This window comes from Anas acuta, chromosome 2 (genome assembly GCF_963932015.1).
Source record: "Anas acuta chromosome 2, bAnaAcu1.1, whole genome shotgun sequence".
NCBI lineage: Eukaryota > Metazoa > Chordata > Aves > Anseriformes > Anatidae > Anas > Anas acuta.
This window is the reverse complement of record NC_088980.1, coordinates 106,644,142-106,667,818: the sequence shown is the minus strand read 5'-3', so window position 1 is coordinate 106,667,818 and position 23,677 is coordinate 106,644,142. Positions and strand designations below refer to the sequence as shown.

Genomic DNA, 23,677 nt, shown 5'->3' with positions numbered 1-23,677 from the left:
TGGTTAGATGTGAGTTTTTTTGTGATGCCAAAGTGGTGAGAAAAGCATTTTTAAAATATAAATATATGCTATTCTATTATCACAATTTGAAGTTGGGAGCTGGTTGTCAGGACTGACTTAATTTTCAGCTGCTGCATAAAATACATTTTTTAGCATTTATTAAGGATGCATTAAAAACTCAGCAAGCTTTCTAAGCAAAGAAGACATTTTGAAATAGTATCATGAGTTGAATTCAGTGTCCTTGACTAGGAAGAGAAGGAAAGAGATTTCTCAAGTTGTCATTAAAATATGAGCCTGTCTTTTTTTATGATAAATGAACAGCAAAGACTAGAAGGAAGAGTGGAAAACTGCAAGGAACCCCTGAGGTTATTGAGATGCTGCAGACACATTAAAAAAGCTTGCTTAGGCTCTGATTTTACTTCTCTGGCTCAAAAGACCATCCAGCATGGTTGCATTTCTCTTCTGACAGCAGCCTGTCTTTCTTCATCTTTCTCCCAGTGCTGGGTCAAGGCCACCTGCCTTCCCGTGACCTGCTTCTAGAAACTACATGGGGGTGGGTTGGGCTGAAAAGGAAGGAGGTACTTGCATGGAACTCTAGGGTTCTGGCATCTGTCTCTCCACTTGTAAAGACCCTACATCTTGCAAACAGCTGCAGCCAAGGTCTTGCTCAAATCTAGGCTTACCTTAAAAATTATCACAAAAACATCATGCACAGAAAGCTTTACTATTTCACCCTGTCTGTGACGCAGGGGTACCTCTGCCTGTACAGATTGACTGTGCACTAGTGTTGTCTCTACTTCTGCTGTGGGGTTTCTTGAGATTGGTTGTGTGGTGAAACAGAGACCTGTAGAGCTGTGTCAACAGGCCTGTTAAAAATCTAATAACTCTTTTTTTTTTTTTTTTAGCCTAAACAAACACACTGAATGCTGTTTCTCTGTGATCCCATGCTAACTGTACTAATTTTGCACTGTTTTCATCATCATTTCAGGCATATTTAAGGAAACACAGTGACCTCCCATCCACTTCAATCAGACTCTTACTTTAAACTGCCCAGCTGAGCCTTAATACCTGTATGATTTGTAAAGTGGAACTTGCCTTTGGTGATTCTAAAAAGCTCTTAGTTTTAGTGATAGCAGACATTATGTATGTCATTGCAGGGCTGCAAAATGATTCCACTGTAGCTACAATTTCTGTGTTTCTGTGAGTAGAATCCACTTATCTGAAGAAAGACAAACAAGGAAAATGTGGTTTAAAAAAAAAAAGCCAGCTGCTTAGGTAACTGATACATTAAAAATAGCTTTAGCAGAGACAGATTAGTGTATAAGGATACAGGAAGGTATTGGGTAGGAAAGAAAACAGAAGGTAATAGGAGAATGCATTGTGTCACGTGTCTCCACAGTTTATTAGCTGGTTATTTTTGGTGTTTATTTGGGATTTCCTGGAGAAGAGGCTTTGCTTCTAGGGGAGATCATGTCATAGCGACCAATACTATAATAAGCCTGTGGAGTACTTTTAAATGGTGTTTGTGAGGAGAGGGGGGAAGGGAGCTTTTCTCTTTAAGTTGTGATCTCTTAAACAAAATACCAAAATAATAGGGAGAACTGATTGAATTTAGCCAACTGTTATGTCACCATAGCAACCATACATGATGGCTCCAAGCTGGAAATATCTGTTTTTATTTATTTATTTATTTATTTTTACAGGGATAAAAATGCTGCTTCTATTTCTTTGGGGAAAAAATGTGGCAGATCCACTAGGATCTTATATTTCAAGGAAGAGCTAGTCTTTTGTTTTAAATATCATGATGGGGAGAAAAGATGTGGATGCTTTGTTCACTGCATTGGCAGAGTTTCATGTATGGCCATATGTTATCTTCACCAGGAGCATAGGAAGAGCAGAACAATTGCACAGTGCCTACCTAGAAAAAATGTCTTGACTGTTGTTATTATTTTTATTTTTAACTTTTGCACTTAGTGGTCATGAACTTAAAATAACTATCACCTAAGCTGGACTCTTTATACTGACTTGGTGTTGTTTGTTTGTTTTTTTTTGGTTAGGTCAAAAACCTACAGTTAAGCTGTTCTTTTTATGATGTGATAGATAAATGGAATAACTATTCTGCTGATATTTAAGATGTGCCTACTGCTAGGGTGAGCTGTGGAGATATCAACAGATAGAATATGACCCTGCAGACTAATCAAATGAAAGCATCTTACACAATTTGATGTTTTCAGTTGAGGAAACTGCCCAAAAATGTGTATAATAAAACTTTTGGCCAGTGATCAGTATGAGACAATTTCACACGCCTGTTTATTGTCTATTTTTGTATGACAAATTCTGTTCTCACTGATGGCAGCAAGCTACTGTTTCTTACAGTATTTTAATAAGTTTGGTCAAGGCTAAGAAAAATGATTTTAATACAAAACAATAACCACTCTTAATCAATTGCATTTGTCTTCTAGAGAGCAGGCCCTTAGCAATTACTTTTGGAAGGAAGAATGAATTCTTTATAGCTGTGAGGTGTATTTGTATGTACATTGTACTATAGCCAAAAAGGACAAATGCTCCTTTTTTCTTCTCTAAACATGCTGTCACAAGAAGCGTTTATGAAGAAAAAAAGTGAGAGAATAACTCAGCAATGAAGACAGGGGAGATGCTGTTCCAAAAACAAGAGTGGGGCTTGCAGGGGTGCTGCAGATTTCCCCAGGGATGCATACCAAGCAAGAGTGTCCACTACACAAACCTCCCTGAGCAAGACACAGCTGTTCTGGGCATTAGGGAAAAACATGTTCCTGCTGCTGTAGTGCAAAGTATTTTGCTATGAAGCTTTGCCTCACAGCACTATCTTGCTGATGTTCTCCTCCTGCAGCAAGTTTGGTGGGGCAGGAGATGTAGAAGGAAGCTCTGCTTTATGCCACATGGTATAGGTAATGTCTGCATGACACGCTTGGGAATGGTGTTAACCAGATGGTCCAATCAGTACAGATGGCTGTTGATCGATCCTCTAATGAAATTATGAGGTGCTCCCTCCTTTTAGGAAATGGACCGCGGTAGATACAGCTAGGGGTCCCAAGTCCAGGCACATCTGAGAATGCTGTGTCTTTCGTTCAGCATCTTCATTAATAAAACATTAATAGTAGTAACGGGCTCCAGCAGTGGGTCAGGAAAAAAGGCAATCCCTGAAGCTTTGTATCTTCTTTCAAAATGCTGCTTTTGTCTCCGAATGATGTATTAGCTGCTGAACAGCCATGTCAGTGCTACCTAGCAATGAACTGATGATACCACTTTCCCACAATTAATTCAAGTGTTGCAGCAAGGCTGACCTGGCTAATTAACGTGAAATAGCGTTCAAATTACCACAAGTATATTAGCTGTCTCTTTATTGTTTTTCATTTACTGACAGCAAAATCACTGAAAACACAGATCTTGGCCAGATAGTTTAAAGAGCACAATTATTCTAGTCGTGAGTTTCAGTCAGGCTGCCTTTGGCCAGCTGCTTCTCTTATAGCCATAGTGAGTCAAAGCTGGCCTATTTTAGCTCCCCTGCAGCAGCATTTTTGCTTCCTTGGAAGTGTGACGTCAAGTGTTATTAATAGCCAAATTGTCTAACATCTTGTAAAAGCTGTGTATTTCCTTGGATTCCATTCTTTTGCTATGAAGTTCCCACAAAGGAGACTATAAGATAAGTGTTTAGAGGTGCAACTGTGAGAAGGAAAATAGTACATGTGAGGGGATGGAAAAGCAATGGATGATTATAGCTCCTACTATACATAACACCTATGACTTCATAGTTTTCATTTTTCCTGGAATAGTGTAACAGGGCTTTTTTTTCATCCAGATTTGAATATTGTAATGACTATGCAGGATGCTAGAGACAATGGCTCTAGTTGTTTTGCACATTTGGAAATATGCAAAAGGAGGAATACTGTTTTCTTTCATTCATTCAACAAATTAATGCATCCTAACTATACACTACTGATCACCAAGATGTTTTGCCAGTGCAAAATGTGTGATTTGGAAGAGGATTTTGTGCTAATTGTTTAACTGACATTAATCATTGATGATAACATACTGACACCTATGAAAGAAGGTGAGAGACACCCTGAGAGCAAATCATCATGTGCAATTTCTCACTCTCACTCATCTGTATGGATTTTGCTGTGAAATTCTGACAATTTTTATTGTTTACTTACAAAACAAAAGCACAAAAGACATTTATATAATAAATGTATTTCACAGTGATGTGTTAAGCACTGAAGCAGGTTGCCCAGGGAGGTGGTAGAGGTACCCTTCCTTGCAGTGTTTAAAGAAAGGTTGGACACAGTACTTAGGGACGTGGCTTAGCAGGTGATATTGGTGGTAAGGAAATTGTTGGACCAGATAATCTTGGACGTCTTTTCCAACCTTAATGATTAACCTATGATTCAATAGGAAATTTTAGGAAGATGAGTGAAGATGTTAAATGAAAAGAGGTGAATGTTTTGAAGGAGAAGATGGAGCGTGATATTGCTTTTGATTGCAACTTTTCCATTACATCTCTAAAGTCTTCTAGCAACTTTACAAATTGCTGCATGAAAATGATCAATGCAATTAATTGCTAACTGCCTATACATTCACAATGTTTAGCTGGGTCAATAGTTTCCCATCTGCTGTCTGTTTTCACAGTATACCAAACAGTATGATACCAACATGTAAAGAACATCAAAAAAGAGCAAATGTCAGTGGGAGAAAACAGTGTAATACACAAGTGATTGCTCTATGACATAGAACTTGCTACTTGCTGTACACCATCCCTAGAAAAAAAGATAAACGTTGGTCTCTTCAGGCATTCAAGCTGCCCCTCAGCCAACCATTATTCATTGCTAATCTACAGTAATAGAGATTTTGCCCACTGACTCTTTTCCTACATGTCTATATATATATATATAAATGTTCTTTAACTTGTCTTGCTTTATTCCATGCTTTTTAGTAATCAGTTTAAAAACTTTGTGTGTGGAAAAGGAAGAGCTATTTTTTTTTCCTCAATGTAACTTTGATAATATCTTAGGTCAATAGAGAGCTGCCATATAAACAACAAGTTTTGCAGTAAATCTTAACAGTAGTTCCAGCAAATCTTGTCTTGAATTTCCAGGAGACTTTAGTCATGTTGCTAAGTACTTGTTTTTAAGAAGAGGAACCTAATACTTTTTTGCAGCGATTCTTCCTAATCATCAACCAGGCAGATCTCCTTTAAAAACAAATAAAATAATTGCTTGTTTGACATTTGGGTTGTGGGTTTATGTGTGTGTTGTTCCTTTTTTCCCCCATTCTTTTTTTTGGGGGGGATTTCTGTTCTCCTCTGTTGGGTTTACTGCCAATGCCAAGATGTCTTTGGTTAATATGAGATTTTTTTTTTCCCCAAACCTGTTGGCTTCATGACCTTACCCTTGGCTTGTAGAAGGTCAGAACAGGAGGACAGGGTGTCTCATGTTGTGGCACCTTATTAATGTTGTTTTACTTATACCTGTTGCAGCTGTCTCTAAGAGCCAGCAGGGAAGCAACAGCCACTGGTCCCTACATCTTCTTTTGAACCATTCCCTGTTGAAGACTGGGCAGTATTTTTTTTATTTTTTTTTTCCCAAGTGCTGATGTGCTATAATTTATTAAAAGATGCCTCCTATTCTCCTATTGAGGTTCTCAGTATTGTGATAGAAACCTTGCATTTACAAAGCTCTCAAAGGCCAGTTATCAAATGCATGATAAAACTTTCCTTCTCATTGCAAGGGCTACCCATGCATGGGTATTTGGAGATTTGCTGGGCACCCCTTGGGCCCTCCCTGTGGATCCATCTAAAGGAGGGAAAGATTTGGAAGAAGAGGGATGACACAGAACCCTGGCAGATACCATCACCCCGTGGAAGGAAAAATCCGTGGGGAAGGTCCTGCTGGCCTCCACCATTGAGGAGAAGCAAAGAGCCTCATCTTGACTCATCTCAGCAGCCATAACACATCGTTACTTGATGTTCCTGCTATACTCTCTATTTCGTGTTGGGCTTGTCTATTGCCCACTGTTCCCATGAGTCCCATGAGAGCAATTAAAAACATTTAAAACCCCTGTTACAGTGCAGCACAGCATTGCTGTTGGAAAAGCAGTGTTTCCCCATGCAGAAGTGAGACGCCACAGAAACAACCTCTAGGAAGTAGGCTCCTTCCCCATATTTCTTCATCTTGACCAGGACAGGCTGCAAATAACCAACCAAGATGGTCAAAGAGAGGTGTGCACCTCGTGCTTTCCATCTTTCAGCATTATATTGGAAGCAATATTCCCTCCTCCAGCATCTAAAAAATAGTTTGGTGGGATTGCATCTTCTGTGTTCCTGGGATTAGGCAGTGAGATGAGAGCTACTTTTGGGTGATGATCAAGGAGAAGTTACAGCATTTCTGACCTCTTCAAGAATAGTTTCTGTGAAATGTTAAATTTCCAAGTCTTTTTCTCTACGTGTCATATTTCTCCACCCACTCTCCTTTGCTTTGAGGTGCTTAGAAATGCTTGGAATGGAAATACATATGAAAAATATTTAATCACAGCTACAGCCCTGCGTGGAGCGTTCTGTTTAGCAAAAAGTCTGTGTAATATCTGCATGTCAGCAACCACTTGGAGACATTACCCAGGCTGTTATCTGTAATCACCCAAAGATGTTTTATAACTCCAAGAATAACACTGACAGCCTTCCCTGGACCAACACAGTGTAGTCTTCACCAGTTACAGCAGCCCTTGGAGTAGCGAGAAAATATCCATCACAGTGCCCAATGCTAAGATCTGACAGATGTTGCTGTTAATGGCAGTCAGCATGCAGCTGTTTTCACAATTGTTTAAAAATCATATTTGGAGTGTTGTTAAAAAAAAAAAAAAATGGAGCAGGAATCAGTGTGATCCTATTTAGAATGCATAGCAGCATTGGTGTACTAATTATAATTTTGCCACAAGCAATTGTCACAGTCATAAAACTGCCAGTCTGTTTGGTGGTGGGCAGCTTTCTATTTCACAGACATCTGGCAGAATCAGCAGAGGATGATTAGCTTGCCAGACTGCCGGCTGTGAGCAAGAACAGAAAATCTCAGTGTTGAGGCAGGCTGGAGAAACCAGTGAATTCTTCAATAGAAATGGTGGGCCTGGGCACTGCAAAATGGGCTATCATTTGTTATTAAACAAATTAATGCATTCTGGTTTCTGTACCATCAGAATACAGATAGTTCTGATGTGTTTATGCCTCAAAAAGAGGAAAAAAAAAAAAGAAGAAAAAAAAAAGATTCTATTGTAGCAGGGAGGTAAGTCATCTTTGCTATGAGTTTCATGTATCAGGAAGCACACAGTTGTGCTGTTGTAGGACAAAACTGAGGGCCAAAAAATGACTTCCTCTCCTGAATCACAGAAATGGAGATATACTCTATCATATACTTGAAGTTCATTGGACTTTCCAACGATACAGATCAACTCTGATAAAATGCCACTTTGACACAGGCACAATGTGGGAACATTGTTCTTTCATTGCAATGCTTTCTAGCCAATTTCAGTATTTTACTTCAATAACATGCCAAACTTTATTTCTACTTAATACAGTAAGACGGAACAGAATTTAACAGAATATTATTTCTAAATCTCTATATTTGCCAGTCTCACTTTATTATCAGGTACAGCACAGGCAAGGTTCTCCCTTTCCCACTTACTGTTGCTGTCTGAGCAGCCATGGGAAGCCACCACATGCTCCCTGTTGAGTAGCGCTACTGTCATCTAATTATTTACCACTTAAGCGAAAGGGCTCGGCCCCTCAGAGTGGGAGACAGACCTGAAGAATGCCATGCTCTTCTTTCAGTGCATGTTGTTTTTTATGTTTTAATAAATTAAGTATTTGAAAACTTGTAACAGTTTGCATGAAGACTTCAAATTGATTTTAGTTGACAGAAGTTATCTGGAACAAGGACTGCTTTCATCTTATTGCGTTTGTATATTTTGTCTCAATGAAGGTATTGATCTTTCAATTCTGTTGCTTATCATATATACGTCATTTATGGAAATATATGGAAATATATCTTTTTCAATCACTGAATATTGAGTATCGATCAGCTTTTTGTATCAAATGCTCACCATCAAAGCAACACAGGAATGAAGTCACCTGAACTTTAATTCCAAAGAACAAAGCCACTGATTTCTTTCCTGTAGATGTACTGAGGTTACATTATCCACAGTCCAATGTTTAGTTGAGGGAAATATGAAGGGCAATTAACTAACTGAGAATATTATTATAGGGCAACTAGACATGTTTTCTTTTTCAAGAGAAAATGAAGACATTAGCATTTTCTATTTTTTATTTTTTATTTTTTTTTTTTGTTTCCCTGTTATGCTTGGTTGCAATTTTAAACCAGCAGGAATAAAAATTGTAAAACAATAATTAAATTAATAATTGTTAAATGATTATGTAACTTGAACTTTGTGCTTCTTACTTGCCCTGGCAATTGGGGCCCAGTTGTATGCAAAAGTACTATGATTTGTAGTACCTACGATACTAAACTAAAGTTTCATCTGCTCATTACTTCAAGGTAATAAACTCAACTGGAAATTGGGAATTTTCATGTCCATGTCATGGCACAAATAACTTGAAAATATTTTGTAAATATGAGCTGTGAGAAAAAGACAGACTTTCAGAACAAGGTTGCTGATAAAATGAGTGACTGTAGAAGGACTTTATTCTGTTTTGTTTGGCATGGAAACTTTTTTTTTTCTTCTAAATTTCAAGGAATTTAAATAACTCTACTTTCATCTGCTCATATACATAGCTTCAGTATGTTATAAAACTCTGTCTATTAATAATGCAGCACACACAAGAACTCCCAAAATTCATTTGTGTGTGAAAAAAGCATGTTTTTGGAAAATCATGTTTAAAGTTCTTTCTTATATTTAAATGGAGGTAGTGGATTATGAGAGATGAGGCTCAGCAATATTTGCAGTAGATTCTTGCACATACTTAAAAACATGTACCTGACCAAAATAGCTTCTAGATTCAAACACCAGTTTAAAAAAAAAAAAAAAAAAAAGTCACACTAATATAACTGCTCCAAATATAATTAATTATATTACTACTTTTATTGTTATAAAAATTAAATTAGTGTAACCTCAGATGTTTTAATGATTGTGATTTAATATTCTATATGTAACCCAGATACTAACATTAAAGCTGTGAACATTGCAAAGAGCATTGTATATCTCAAAAGAAGTGCTGGGGCACACTTCCATTCCTCCTTCCCTTCCCCCACGTGCTCTTTTTTGTTCAGTCCTAGATAAAAAGTAAAGAAGAAATGAGGCTTTCTGTGTTGGCATTGTGAATTGCAGCACAGCTACAAAAAACTCTTGTCCTTTAATCGACTGCTATGTGCAGCAAACGGAAGTAGGGCTTGCTTTGAGCTAGGAATAGGCAGTGAGAGCAGAAAATAATGACAGAGGGCACAGATATTCTGCTGAAGGCAGTGCTTGTCCTGCCCATATGACCTGTAACAGTCAACAAATTATTTGGTATGGAAAACACTGGCCACTCTTTCTGCATCATTTTGTCAGTGTAAGAGAGAAGATGTAAGAATAACATGATGTGGGGGAAGGGAGGAAAAATCCTTGCAAAGCATTTTCCAGTATGCTGTCACTGAGAGGGAAAGGGAAGCTTTCTGGTAAGGAAAATGCTTTGTTAAAGAGCTACTGCAGCTGAATTATAATATTCAGATATACTGGAGTCTCTCTGTCAGATATGTACCTCTTTTTTCTCCAGCCTCACCAATCTTTGGCATGCATTTTCTCCTGGTAATTCTTCTATTGCAAGGTCTTTTCACCACTTGTGAAGACTGACCAAAGTCTGTGATCCTGCTGGAGCAGCACACTGAAAAGGGAAACAGGGTTTCTAAAGAAAGGCAATAGTTAGACTCACTGATAGAGCTGGGGGGGGTGTGGGGGGGGAATATGTGAAAATTTTCATCTCAGCGTAACTTTGTCAGGTTTTTAAGGAAAGGTGGCTTCAAACTTGTCTATATTTTCCAGCTACTATCACCTGCTTTTCTCTTCTAACCTTAATTCCCTTTTATCTTTAGGCCATCACACCACAAATCTACAACTACATATTAAAAACACCATGTCAAGCAGAGAAAAAAATGCTAAAGATGCATTACTTTGAAATTTCAAATAGTGTTTGATCATTGGCTGTCTCTTTTTTTGTCCCTTGCATTTTTTTGGAGCAAGCTTTGGTTGTTGCAGAGATTAAAACCTGGTAATCAGAATGTCAATGGTGCTCTAGGTCCTTAGCATGCTTCTATATCTAGACTTTTATCATCTGGTCTGATATCTTTAGCCATATGTTCTGAGATGTCTTTTAATCAGATGTGTTAAGAAAAGTATTACTGCACACTTGTCTTAGGTAAGTTAAAAACATCAATCACTAAAATATTGTGTTAAATCACTCGCAAAGTAAAATTTTCTCCCTGGGTTCTCTGCCAGGAATGGTGAGAGAGTTTTCACTTAGAATAGGATTCCAAAACCTCAGTCTTTATGTGACTTCAGATATTGTTTTTGGAGATAAAAGATGCTAATACATTTGCCCTTTAGCAGTAGGGAGAAAGCAAATTTACCAAGGTTTCCTTTTATTTTGTAAATACCACTGAGGGAGGAAAATGATGGCCTCTTTTAGATGTGAAGTACTCAGTTTTGGCATTTGAGATAGGAAAGCTGGAAACATTAGCATGACTTGATTTATATAAATGGACAGTGAGGCACTAAAATACATGCTTGCTGTTATCATGGTGAAATTATTGATATTAACTGACATGAGGAAAGATCACAGGAATTTCAGAAGAGCACTGCCAAGGCAAGAGGCTGAGAAAGCTGTGTAGAGCAATGCAGGCAAAGCATATTTGTAAGTACTCAAAGTACCCTTAGAGGTTTGATTGTAACCATTCAGGAAAAATAGCTAGACACCATCAGAAGAAAATCGAAGGTACTGTCATGCACAAAACCAGTTAAAAAGTGTGTTGAAGCTATTATATAAAAATATGTAACCTTTTCTTATTTGAAATGGATTTCTATAACTGAGTTTCTATTACTGTTGTAAGGAAGGCACCACTGAGTAATCTTTCCTTTGTTTTAATGATTTTCTGGGGAAATGAGTAGCTTATATGTGAAACTTAGAACCATGAGTTGCTAGGACGTTAAAGACATTAGCTGGATTTGATCAAGAAGAAAAAGCATGAAATTTGGTCCTTCATAGACATCTGTCATGACACCTTATACAATTTTGTTAACTCTTCAGAAATTCTAAGTAAGTTTCAGAAAGAGGGCAGGGATATAATGAAAGCCATGCAAAGCTTATACTTTTTCATTTCTCTATGGCTAAAATTTTTATGTGTTCACCAAATAGTTTTAGATGAAATGGCACTTGGGGGAAAAAGAACTCTGATCCTGTGTTACTGCTCCACTCAGAGGAATGGGGTGGTTTTATTTATTTATTTATTTTTGGTTTGGTTTTTGGTTCCTTTTTTGAAGCTTCAGTTCTGCCTACACATTTCTGCAGTCAGGGTGAAGTTTACTGCTCCTCTGGCTGTGTGGATTGAGCTGGTTGTGTGACTTAAAGGTTGCCTTACAGACTAGGTATTTTTATGTTTGTATTTTCTGTTATGTATTCTATTTTGTTTGTTTGTTTTTCAGTGGTTTGAGAACAGCTGAATGAGGACATCATGAATCTTAATTTTGAATTAGTAAAATTCCATGGAAGTGCTTCACCATAGCCTTCAATGCCATGAGGTGCTGGGACAAGTACTAGACAGCTACAGTGACACCTACAGAGTTCTTTATCTAGGGGAAGATATCTGCATAATGCTTACTTTGTTTTTCCACAGCTTTTTGTTTGTTTGTTTGCTCGTTTTTAATGCAGATTCACCAGCTAACTTTATATATACGTATATATATTCATACTTAATATAGAATATTTAACTTCATGAGCATAGTCCCTCCTTAGTGACAGGGTGATGTGTCACCCCATTTCAGGATAGCTGTGTCACAGATGAAAATGAACATGGCAAATGATTTGTCTAGTAGATTTTTTTTTTTTCTAAGTTGAGAAGAAACTCCTAATGTGGAAGGGATCTATTTTCAGTGAAATATCCCCAAAACTACCAAACATTAATAGCCCATATTAGCCCAACAGTCCTTGCACAGTGAAGGACATGATAATTTGTGCTAGTGATAATGAAAATAGTTTCTTGATAATTCATTCATCTTGAGGATGTGATTTAAATGAGTTTTTCTATCTTCTGTTGTTGGCAAACCTCTTAGCAATTTTTTTTTCAATCTATCTTGTCATCAAAAACTAGAAAAATCTAGTGTCTTAGGAAGTCAGCTTCTTTTGGTTTGTAACTCAGTCATTTTTCTTCTCTGATTCTTTCTTAATTCCTGCACTTCATGTCCTTTTAAACTGAATCTCTGGAAAAAACTCCATCCAAATATATTTTGTTGTTGTTGTTGTTAGTTACTCTTTTTTGTTTGTTTGTTTGTTTTTGTTTTTGTTTTTTTACCTTTTTATTCATTATATGAGGAGAAAGTTTGTATTCAAGAGAATACTACTTGATGCTAATTAAGTTTTAGAGCTTAAATTTAGTTATAAAGAAGATGGGAAACTTGGCTTTGGTGCTCTACACCGCCAAAACAACATTTTAATTCCATCTTTTTCTGAAACCAAAGACTGGAGTTTCAGTGCAAGTGGTATGCCTGTATTTAAATGCTTCTTAGCTGTGCAACAGCTGTTTCCTTCTCCTGCAAACATTGCTTTCCCAAAAGTCTATTTGTTGGTCCTCACAGATAATCTCTTCACTTCTCTGGAAAAGCAATATGCCTTGGAAGACTAATGTCTTTGGAAGTCTTTGGTATCCTTATGAATTCATCTCTTCTGCATTGGCCTACGAATGTAGGGAGATAAACCTTTGCAGTGCAACTTAATGGAGCAGGTTAAACATTTGGTGGTGTGTAGTTTATGAGCAAAAGTCAGCTTTTATTAAATAATTAATTAAATTAGTTACTTATTTTGGTCTATGAATGAAATCAAAGCATTAATTTTTGTTCACTTTTAAAGTATGTAATCAAAATTTAAAATATGTTTTAATACCATGGAGTGCTTTCAACTTGCTCTCATTAGGTCTTCTGCTATTAACTTGTTTATATAACAGGAATATGGATATTTAAAATATTTAGCATAGGAGAGAAGCATAGGCTTTAGATCACTATCTGAACACTTCTGAGGAGCTTTATTTGCATTTCTTTTATTTTCAAAGGCTGTTCTGGGGAAAAAAAATAAAAATCATTAACTTCAAAACAGAATTACAAGTAAATTTTGAAAGGCAGTAAATGCCATCAAGGAAATATGCCATCATAGTCTTGAAAGGATGCTACAGCATCAAGAATTACAAAAATACCTTACTAAATAAAGATATTACTCAGTGTGTATTTGTGTTATTTTTGCATGTGCTCCTCAGCATATTGCACAAGTATCATGAACAAAGACTTTTTAGGTATTGCAGCAGTATAGTAGTAGCAAATAAAATGCATGTCTAAATAAGGGCACACCAAAGTGTCATTTGTAAACTTGCATCTATTATGATGTCCAGTCCTGCAGTACATGGGATTAACAAGCCTTGCTAAGTTTAAAGTACAGTAATCCTCTTTTGTGCAGTAACACGTGTAGATTCTTTATAACAGCTTAGATGGTAATTAGCAGGGGATTTCGGATTCATTGACTGGATACAAATATAGCATAGGGGAGGGAAAGACCAAGGCAGCAGTTCACACACTAGGGGACATCAATGCAGTGGAGGTTGTAACATTTATGGGGGTGGGAATATGGGAGAAGGGTTGGTGTTAACAGCATTTGGGAATGCAGACAAAGGTGGGGTCTTAATCAGAAACAGTTAAAGACTATCTTAGCTGAGAGGTTTTATGTTTAGATCTGTTTTTTCTCTGACATTCTGTAACAGTAGATGTAAATCTATCAGGGCTGACACTCCAGCTGGCTGTGTCAGCGATTACTGTTCTGCTTTTTAAGTACTGGAAGCATTGTAGTTGTTGATTCAGCTTTATTAAATTAATATATTTTGATATGCCTTACAAGAATGGGCCTTGGGTGAAGTGAGAGAGAGTGAAATGAGTTGAGCTACCTCTACCTGACCTTATTTTACCTGCAGGGACTTTACTACTACAGTTAATGGAAAGGAAATTTAAGTTTTTACTACTTTTAATATCCAGGAAATCAGTGTAATCACCAAATGAATCTTACTGCAAATGCATTGGCTCTTTCTGCTTACAAGTTTTCTGCATTTTAGTTATTCAAATGGTAATAATGAAATATTACTTCACACTTTTGGTCTCACTGCCAGCTAGCAAAGTTGAGCAAATGCAGAAGAATTTGCTGTATTAGGGCTTAAGGGAGTAATGAAAATTCTTTTAACTTTCTTTTACTACTTAGGAGAAATGTAATTTTTGTAAGAATGGCATTTATATCATCTCCAAATGCAAACTCATGTCCTAGAGATAGGAGCTGAAACCAATTTCATTTGACTTAGAAATGATGAGTTCAACTATTAGCTTATGTATCGGTTGTTTCATGTATACTTTCTTGTCAGAAAAGCAAGCGCTAAAGTTTACAGCCCTAGGTTAGAGCTGTCTTTGAATAGTGGTTTGAATTTAAAGACTATTAAAAATGTATCTGAACCAGTATTTATATATATATATACATATATATATATATATTTAAGCAAGAATAAGGGATGTATTTTGTCTCTGATTTGCAGTAAGCAGATAGGTTTCTTCACCAGGAATAGGCTTTGGCATCCAAATACTTTAAAGCATTGAATATATGTTTTAGTAAATAAGCATTCAATAAATGCATGAAAAATTCTGTCATTCTCTGTCCTGCCTGCAACATACTAATGAATTAACAAAAATGGTCTTTTTTGGAACATTTTACTATTAAATAGTTATCCTGTTTTACATCAGCAATTTACATTTTACTGAATATTACACATCTCATTTTTTTTTATTTTTGCATTGGTTTCTCCACTTTAGTACCTTTCAAAGCACTGAATAAAGAATCCTCTTACTTGAGGATGCTCCTGATGAACTCTGAGGAGTGTCATATTTTACAGAAATATGTTCCTGTGCTGTTAGTGCCTTCACTCGCTTTCAGCAGAGCCCTTAAAAAAAGTGCACCAATAAACATTTTAATAAATTTAAGACTGAAAGCAAAATGGAGATGACTCAGTCATCATCAAACACTTACTTTCTGGTTCAGCTGCCAAGATGAAAAATTTATACTTGGTCAAAAAAACACACATGTAAACCGGGCCCAAATGTTACTGTTATGTCAAAATGCCAAGTCCTGTGATGTCAGCAAAGGCCAATGACTGTGATGGGGCACTCACTCAAAGGAGGAACACCTCTCTTTTCCAACAGGAGATTTGACCATCAGCAGTGTGAGGGCTAGATTTTAGGCTGTAGCTCCAGTCATTGCTCACCGTGTTGAGGCATCAAGCTTCCACTTGTGCATGCTGAACATGGCCCCGGGGGTTCAAGGTTGCAGTTGTTGGCTTTTGGACACACAAGGCCTATGAACAGCTATTTCTTCTTTCTTCCTAAACCAGATGTAAATACCCTGCAAGACTCCCACAGAGTCATGCAAAATAGCACATCTCAGTTTGGGCTTTTTTCCTTTAAAGTCATCTGCCTTCTGCAACAAATGTGCAAAATTAAATAACATTAAATATTTATTATTATTATTATTGTTGTTGTTGTTATTATTATTATTAATTATTATTATTATTACTATTATTATTTTCAGAGAAAGAGATTAAATCTCTAGCTCTTTGGTCTAAAGGAATAGGTCTAGGAATAGGTTTTTCCAATCCTGAGTAAACATTAAATATCCTACCACCAGTTCTATCAGTCTTGTTTAACTTTATTTATTATTATTTTTTCTTCATTCCAGACAAAATTAATCTGTTTTTAAGACCCAATTTCACAGATATCTTCAAAACATCTGAGGTGGCATTTTTAGATCATGAACTAGTTGCAAAATATATTGACCTACTTCTGTAGACGAACCCAATAAATTTGAAAGGAAAATAAATGTTGTCTTCAATGAATCTTAATACTATCTATTTTGGAAAGAATTATTTCTGTTTACAGTCCATCTGGGAGTTTTGTCAAATCTGTATTTAATATTAATATGGGAGAAAATAAACTCTCAGACTTCTCAGGTAACAAAGATTTTAGTGCAAGGTGCAACTGTTATGCTGATACCTACTCTATATTCTTATGTTACAACCTTGCATTTGTATCTGTGCCACAGCTTGCCATGTACATAATGCCTATAACTTCCTTGGATGTTAGGGCCCAGAAGGAACACTAGTTTGTTGTGCTGACAAGACATATTACTATTATCCCATCCTTGGTGAAATTCATAACACCATTACTATTTCTTCTTGATGCCCGATAAACTTAATAAGTCATTGAAAATATTAACTTCCATCACAACTGCCATGGTTATCCTGAGGTTGCTTCTTTGCCTGCTTTAATCATGTTTACACGTTCTATTTTTTTTTTAATTGTCTTATTTTAAAATGATTTCCTTAACTAATACATCCAAGCTTGTAAGCAAATACAGGGGAACAGGGCAAACTGTGGGGTAGTCATTTCTTTTGTTGATGTGCTATTCTATTGTTTTCAATTCTAAGTTAGCTCTGGTTCTTGTAATCTTTCTTCTTACTCTGTATGACTCACAGGCTAAACAGAGCTGATGGGGGAGTGATTTCAGACAGTGACCTCATTTCTGCCCGTATTACTTCTCAAAAAGAGACAGCAATCAACCTGTGTCTTACAGATGGAAAAAGTTTTTGTTCCCTTTTACTGCATCATAGACATGAATAATTTTGAAAAGATAAAAGGACAAAGGGGAAGGGTCTAAGCTTCCAACACTACCAGTATGATCTGCCTTTCTGAGCTGGCATAAGAGCCTTGTCATATGTATGGGTCCAGCTACTTTGAAATCTCATCTCATGCCATGCTTTTAGTTCCCCACTACACACAAGGTATCCAAAAATAAAATAAATTAAAATACAAACACATTAAATTTATTTATAAGAGAGTTTCTAATCCTTTGTTTATGTGAAGTTAACCGAGTATTGATTTGGTTATAGTGTTCAAGTCTTAGCTTCAGACACTGTTGCTTCAGACAAATGCACATATGAAAGAGTGCAAATTGGTAACAAAAACAGAACTCTTGAAAGGCTCAGTGTCTGCAATGAGCAGCTGTGCTTTTTTTTTTTTTGCTTTTTTTTTCCTCCCTACTGTGGTCTTTATTGTGATGATTAGTCCATGAGAAAACACAGCTGGATAACATATCAGGGATAAAAATTTCTATGCTGGACATGACAATTTTCATTTCTGTGCTTACTGCCCAGCATGCATATACAGGGGAGTGGTTAGTCTTGAAATCATAGACTGAAATATAAAAACATATGAGAAGGCTAGGAATGTGATTTCAGTAGCACTTTGGGTTTGATGTTTGCCTTTGTTCTAGTAGAATTTGCATAATTAAGTAAAACATACTCCAATCTTACTTCAGTGTTCTACAGACTACAGGGAAAATGCTCTTAAGTCTCACAGTAGTTCTATTTTTTCTTCAAATCTCCAACCTAGTGAATCAAGTTTTTACAAAAGAACTTTCCTTTCTGGAGGAGAAGTATTACTGTAATCAGAGGAGAAATATTATTACTATACTGGAGGAAATCTTGAAGGTTTAGAGTGAAGATATCATGAAGCTTAAACAGGGAATTAAATAATTGCCCATATTTTCATATCATAGAATCATAGAATGGTACGGATTATAAGGGACTTTAACGATCATCTGATTCCTACACACCTGCCATGGGCAGGGACACCTCCCACTATATCAGGTTGCCCAAAACTCCATCCAACCTGGCCTTGAACACTTACAGGGATAGGGCACCCACAGCTTCTCTGGGAAATCTTTTCCAGTGCCTCATCAACCTCACAGTAAAGGGTTTCTCCCTAATACCTAATCTAAATTTACTCTCTTTGAATTTAAAACCTTTCCTACTCATCTTATCACTACACTTCCTGATCCTGCTTTCCTGTAGGCCCACTTTAGGGACTGGAAGGCCCCTCTAAGTTCTCACTGGAGCCTTCTCTTCTTGTTAAAGGACCCCAACTCTCTCAGCCTGTCTTCACAGAAGTACTCCAGCCCTCTGATCATCCTTGTGGCCCTCCTGTGGACTTGCTCTCACAGATCCGTGCCCTTCTTATGTTGGGGGCCCCAGAGCTAAACTCTGTACTCCAGGTACAGTCTCACGAGGGCAGAGTAGATGGGGAGAATCATCTCCCTCAACTTGCTGGCCATGCTTCTTTCAGTGCAGCCCAGGATACGGTTGGCTTTCTGGGCTGCAAGCACACACTGCCAGCTCATGATGAGAACATCAACCAACACCCCCAGGTCCTTCTCCTCAGGGCTGCTCTCAATCCATTCTCCACCCAGTCTGTATTTGTGCTTGGGATTGCCCCATTCCAGATGCAAGACCTTGCACTTGGCCTTGTTGAACTGCATGAGGTTCGTACAGGCCCACCTCTCAAGCCTGTCCAGGTCCCTCTGGATTGCATCTCTGTCCTCCAGTATGTTAACCACACTGCACAGCTCAGAGTTGTCAGCAAACCTGCTGAGGGTGCACTCAATCCCACTGTCAATGTCACCAACAAAGATGTTAAACTGTGATGGTCTCAATACTGACCCCTGAGGAGCACCACTCATTAATGTCCTTGGATGGACATTGAGCTGTTGACCGTAACTCCTTGAGTGTCACCATAAATCCAATTTCGTACCCACCAAGTGGTCCGTCCATCAAATCCATGTCTCTTCAATTTAGAGACAAGGATATCATGCTAAAATGTTATTGAAATACTTAAGAAGTTCATATATTTTAAACTGGTCTTATAGGGTCTGATTTATCATAATTTAAAGTGGCATCTTTATTAATAAACTGTAACAGAAAGGAGCTATCTGATTCTTCAGGATTTATTTTTGTCCATACCATAACTTGACTATGCAAATGTCTGTGCATTTTATTCTTAATCTGTTTGTCCCTGCCCATAGCAGGAGAGTGGAAATTAGATGATCTTTAAGGTCCTTTCCAACCCAGACCATTCTGATTCTATGATTCAGTTCTTTGTTCTTCAGTTCTTCATTATAAAGTTCTTCAGTTCTTCATTATAAAAACAGATATTTATGAAAACATTTTCAACAGTATTGTTATTTTTTGTAGATAAAAACTTCTAGAAGTTGTAGAATTATAGAAAGGATGACACCAATGATAGTAAATTACATTGTGTGAGTCTGTAAGGAATAATTATCACAAGGAGAAATTATTACAAGACACTGACAGAAGAGTGGGGTGTTCTATATTTCTGATGAAATAATTGCCCGATTCAGTGACATTTGAACATGTGTTATGTCCTGTTAGTTGACATTGCTTTTTTAAGGGTAACTTTGGTTAATATTTGGAGCTTTAATATTAGAGATGATGTCTGCCAAAATTCAGTAACAAGGGACGACTTCTGAGGAGGTAGATTTTCTGAGTCTGCTTAGTTTTTTATAGAAAAAAAAAAATGACTAGTTAATTCCAGTGAGAAATTAGCATTCCTTTTGTTTTTCCTTTTACCACTTAAGGTATTTCTCTTCAACTGATATCTTTGTATTGTTCTCTGTAGGAAGAATCTGTGGGTGGATGGTAAGACTTAATCCTGACCAAGACAAACAGAGATGCAATTACGAACCGACAACCTGTGCTCCATTTCTAACAGTGCTGGGAGGGAGAACAGCCATGCTGAGGCTGAGAATGAAATCCACTTTCCTGCCTCATATTCTTGTAAGTGGCCCTGGATAGCTGAGAGGGCTGATGATTTGTGCAGTCTTGTTCAAAGTGCCCATGACTCTGTTGTGCCCTTCAAATGCAGTGCAAGCCAGCACCCCAGATGAGAGGAGAGCAATGACAGGTCCTGCTGTGGGAAACACGTTGCCAGAGGCTCTCTGAACACGAGCTTCAGTGCACGTCTTTCCTAATTCCTGCAGAGGTTTGTGTTGTAGAGATGGTGGAATTTCTTGCCCTCATATCTTTTCCTTTGCAATACTTTAATGTAGTTGCCCTTCATCTCAGAAAATTAGAGTAAAATAAGGTGCCTAGTTTCAATATCAGGCAACAATGGAAAGTGAAGGTGATTTATGATTTTGTATACTTCTCACAATACAGGTGATATGTTGGATTATCTGTTGTGAACAACACAACGCAAGAGGTGACCTGTAAGATGTTTTTTTATTTATTTTTTTTTTCCTAAGGGATGAATTTCTATTCAGGAGGCACAGGAAAACTGATGAGTTATGAGCACAGTAGCTGTAGCTGTACACATAGTTCTGCAAGTAACTTTACAAACATACTTCAGGCAAACAGATTTTTTCACTACTTGAGAATTGTTTAAACTGCTTTAAATTACTAAAATAATTTTTTATTGTGGTGGTGGAAGATGAGAAGTACTTTTGTGGCATCGATATGGAAAAATCACATTACAGTCATGTAAATACTATTAAATCATATTAGAGCAAAGAATATTGAGGGGGGATGATATTAAGAATTTCCTTTTCTCAGAGAAACAGGTAAAATTCTTCATCAAGGCTCACCAGTGAAACTCACCCTAATTAGTTTAATTACACAATAATTATTCTTTGCCTCATTCCTCTCAATCACAATAATGATGGTACTGTCAGACTACAGGAAAGGTACTGAAAAACTCCTAGGAAGTCCTTTCTAGACCTTTGCTATGAGCTCAGGTTAGAAATATATTTTTCAGTATAATGTTTTCTTGAAAAAACATATTTCAATAAAATAAATGAAGACATTTGTAGAACTGTAGAATTCCACAGCTGTAGAATACCACTTACACTCTACACTCTAACATGTAGGTGGATCATTTTGATGGCAAATATGATTTAATTTAAAAAAAAAAAATGTCAGTTTGTCATAGGGTCAAAATCAGATATTTCCTAAGCATCAACCAGTTGATGTATTTCACAAACATTTTGCCTAACATGAAGGCTTCACACTTGGTTCCCTGTTGGTATAAAAATGAGTCAGAGTAGTCAGTTGGGATCAATGTTGATATAGCACCATATAATGAAGAAATTACTAGTAACTGATTCTGGAGGGGTTTTATTCACCAGTGAGGATTTACAAACATCAGTCTTTGAACATGAAGCTCAAGTATAGGGCTGACCATTGGGAATCCTGGGTCTTGTGCTGTGAGAGTATGAGATCCAACGTGTGGGTGTTATCACAAGGTGGTGAACTACCACCTGGACTACTTTGATTACTTGTCTATTTGTCAGCTCCTGCATAAATGTAATCTCATCTATAATGTTTTTCTTCTGTTTTTCTCTACTGCAGTGTGGTTCTTGATAGCTCTGTGCAACAAAAGATTAGGAAGGGAAGAGCTGGCTTTCAAGCAAAATAGCTGCTGCCTACTGATGGACTAGCTTTGAGGCAGGGTGTTCCCCTTGATGTCTCTCTGCAATTAAAGAATAAAGATAAGGAACTCAATATCTGTTTGCTAATGCAAGACTGAGTGGAGCTTCTGACTGCCTTTTGCTGGGCCTGATTATGTGGCAAAAGCTCCTCTACTAATCTACAGAGTGAAAGGTGTGTGTTATGCATGAGATCTGCTTATTTGCACAACTGCCTCCACTAAAATATGTTTAAAATATTTGTACTTGCTTATGCCTACAACAGAAAGTCAAATCCTCCCTTTGGAAAGCTCTGAGGTCTGGGAGTAAGAGTGTCAATAGGTATAAGACAGCCTGATCTTCACTTTCTCTTCATTCACTCCTGTCTTGTGGGCATTGTATTTTGTACAACTTAGAGCTGTATTATTGTATACAGATGCATATAGGTAGTGGCTGTATATTCCTTAAAATTAAATATTGACACAACCATACAACACAAAAGAGAGACTCTTGTGACAAAAATATACTACAGAAAAAATATATCTAATTTTCCCCAGGGCTTAAAATATGAGGGTTGCCTAAAATAGTATCTGTAATCCAGGGTAGTCAGTGGGACCTTATTACTACTACACACTTAAAAACAATAATTTTTGAGTGTGTGATTACTGAAATATTTTCACAACTTCCAGTCACAATGTCTGGATTCAGAGTACTATTGACTAGAAAAATAACCTTTTGTATCAGAGTGACCATTCTGTGGGCATAGGGGATTAACAAGGTTTTTGTGAGTTATAAATTGCTTTCTTGCAGGAACACATGGATTCATAACAACATACATTATAATTAGAGTCATTTAGATTCATTGACTGTATACAGTTGCGGTTTTCCCTTGTCTGATTTCTTTGACCTATACTTTAAATTATATTTTACAATGCACCTCCTACATTAAATATTATAATTCCCACTGACTAACAATGTATTTTCCATTGGTATTTACAAGATATCCCAGGGGAATACTACAAATCCTTTAAGTAAAAAATACCACAATACAATAAATAACCATTTTTAATGACATCCATTATTTCCCCAAGATGTAATGTCTCAGGGGGGCTGAGTCAAACAGAGACACTGATTAACCCTAAATCCTTTCTAAATCTGACTCCATGTGTTACATACCACTCCTTCCTTACAGACATTTGGTATTGTTCTGTACTTAGCAAAGCTTCTCCACTCAAAAACCCTTTAAATTTGGTTTTATCTGGATGTCTTGGGAGATTTTTCTGATTGATGATAGTCTGTTCAACCAGTGGACATAAGTGGATTGAATTGTAGCTACTAGTGTTAGCTTTCAGGAAAGTTTAGGTTAACGCTTATCTTTGTCTGTGATAATATTTCTTTTTATTGAAATCAGTTTGTCTAACTTTCTGTTATTTGTATTGAATTTGAGATTAATGATACAATCTGCTTTTGTGTGATTTCCTGCACACACAAAGTAGGAAGTATGACAAATAATGCTCCAGAAAACTTCTTAGCAGTACCTAATTCTTGTTAGCCTAGTTAGGGGAAGTAAATACACCGATTGCACTGGAAGACTTATGAGTCATTTATGAGAAGATAGTTTTAAAAACACTTGAAAGAATTGGAAACCACTGAGGTAATAAAGATATAAAATCCAACTCCAATTTTTGGTATCATCCAAAGAACATCATAGCTGCATTATAACTAGGTTATATGTCACAAACGTATCAGTGGATACAGAACAACCAGTGAACTCCAGTCACAGCAAGAGAAAAAAAACAGAACTGAGGATGTTGACACATCATTCAGTGCTGTTCTGTGACTCATATTCTACCCCATGATACTTAATCACAATTAAATGCCATGAAGATGCACTGAAAAAAGTGGGAAGGTAGCTGATTTTCAGCAAATTTTCAGGTAGTTTTGTTGGAAGCAAAACTTAAATATTGCATAAAAATGTAAAAAATAATAATCTGAGAGAGACCGTTTAATCCATAAGTAAAATCAAGTAATGCTTTTAGACTTCCAAGTTTCAGTCTCATG

General features: G+C 36.9%; 1 long non-coding RNA gene across 1 annotated transcript in view; it reads left to right on the top strand.

The window, feature by feature from the left end:
* LOC137850958 (uncharacterized) overlaps positions 1 to 8,603 on the top strand; it is a 57,867-nt gene extending 49,264 nt beyond the window's left edge. The window contains exon 2 of the long non-coding RNA XR_011092925.1: positions 5,764 to 8,603. This is a non-coding gene — a long non-coding RNA (uncharacterized lncRNA). The remainder of the gene's footprint in view (positions 1 to 5,763) is intronic.
* The last annotated feature ends 15,074 nt before the right edge of the window (positions 8,604 to 23,677 follow it).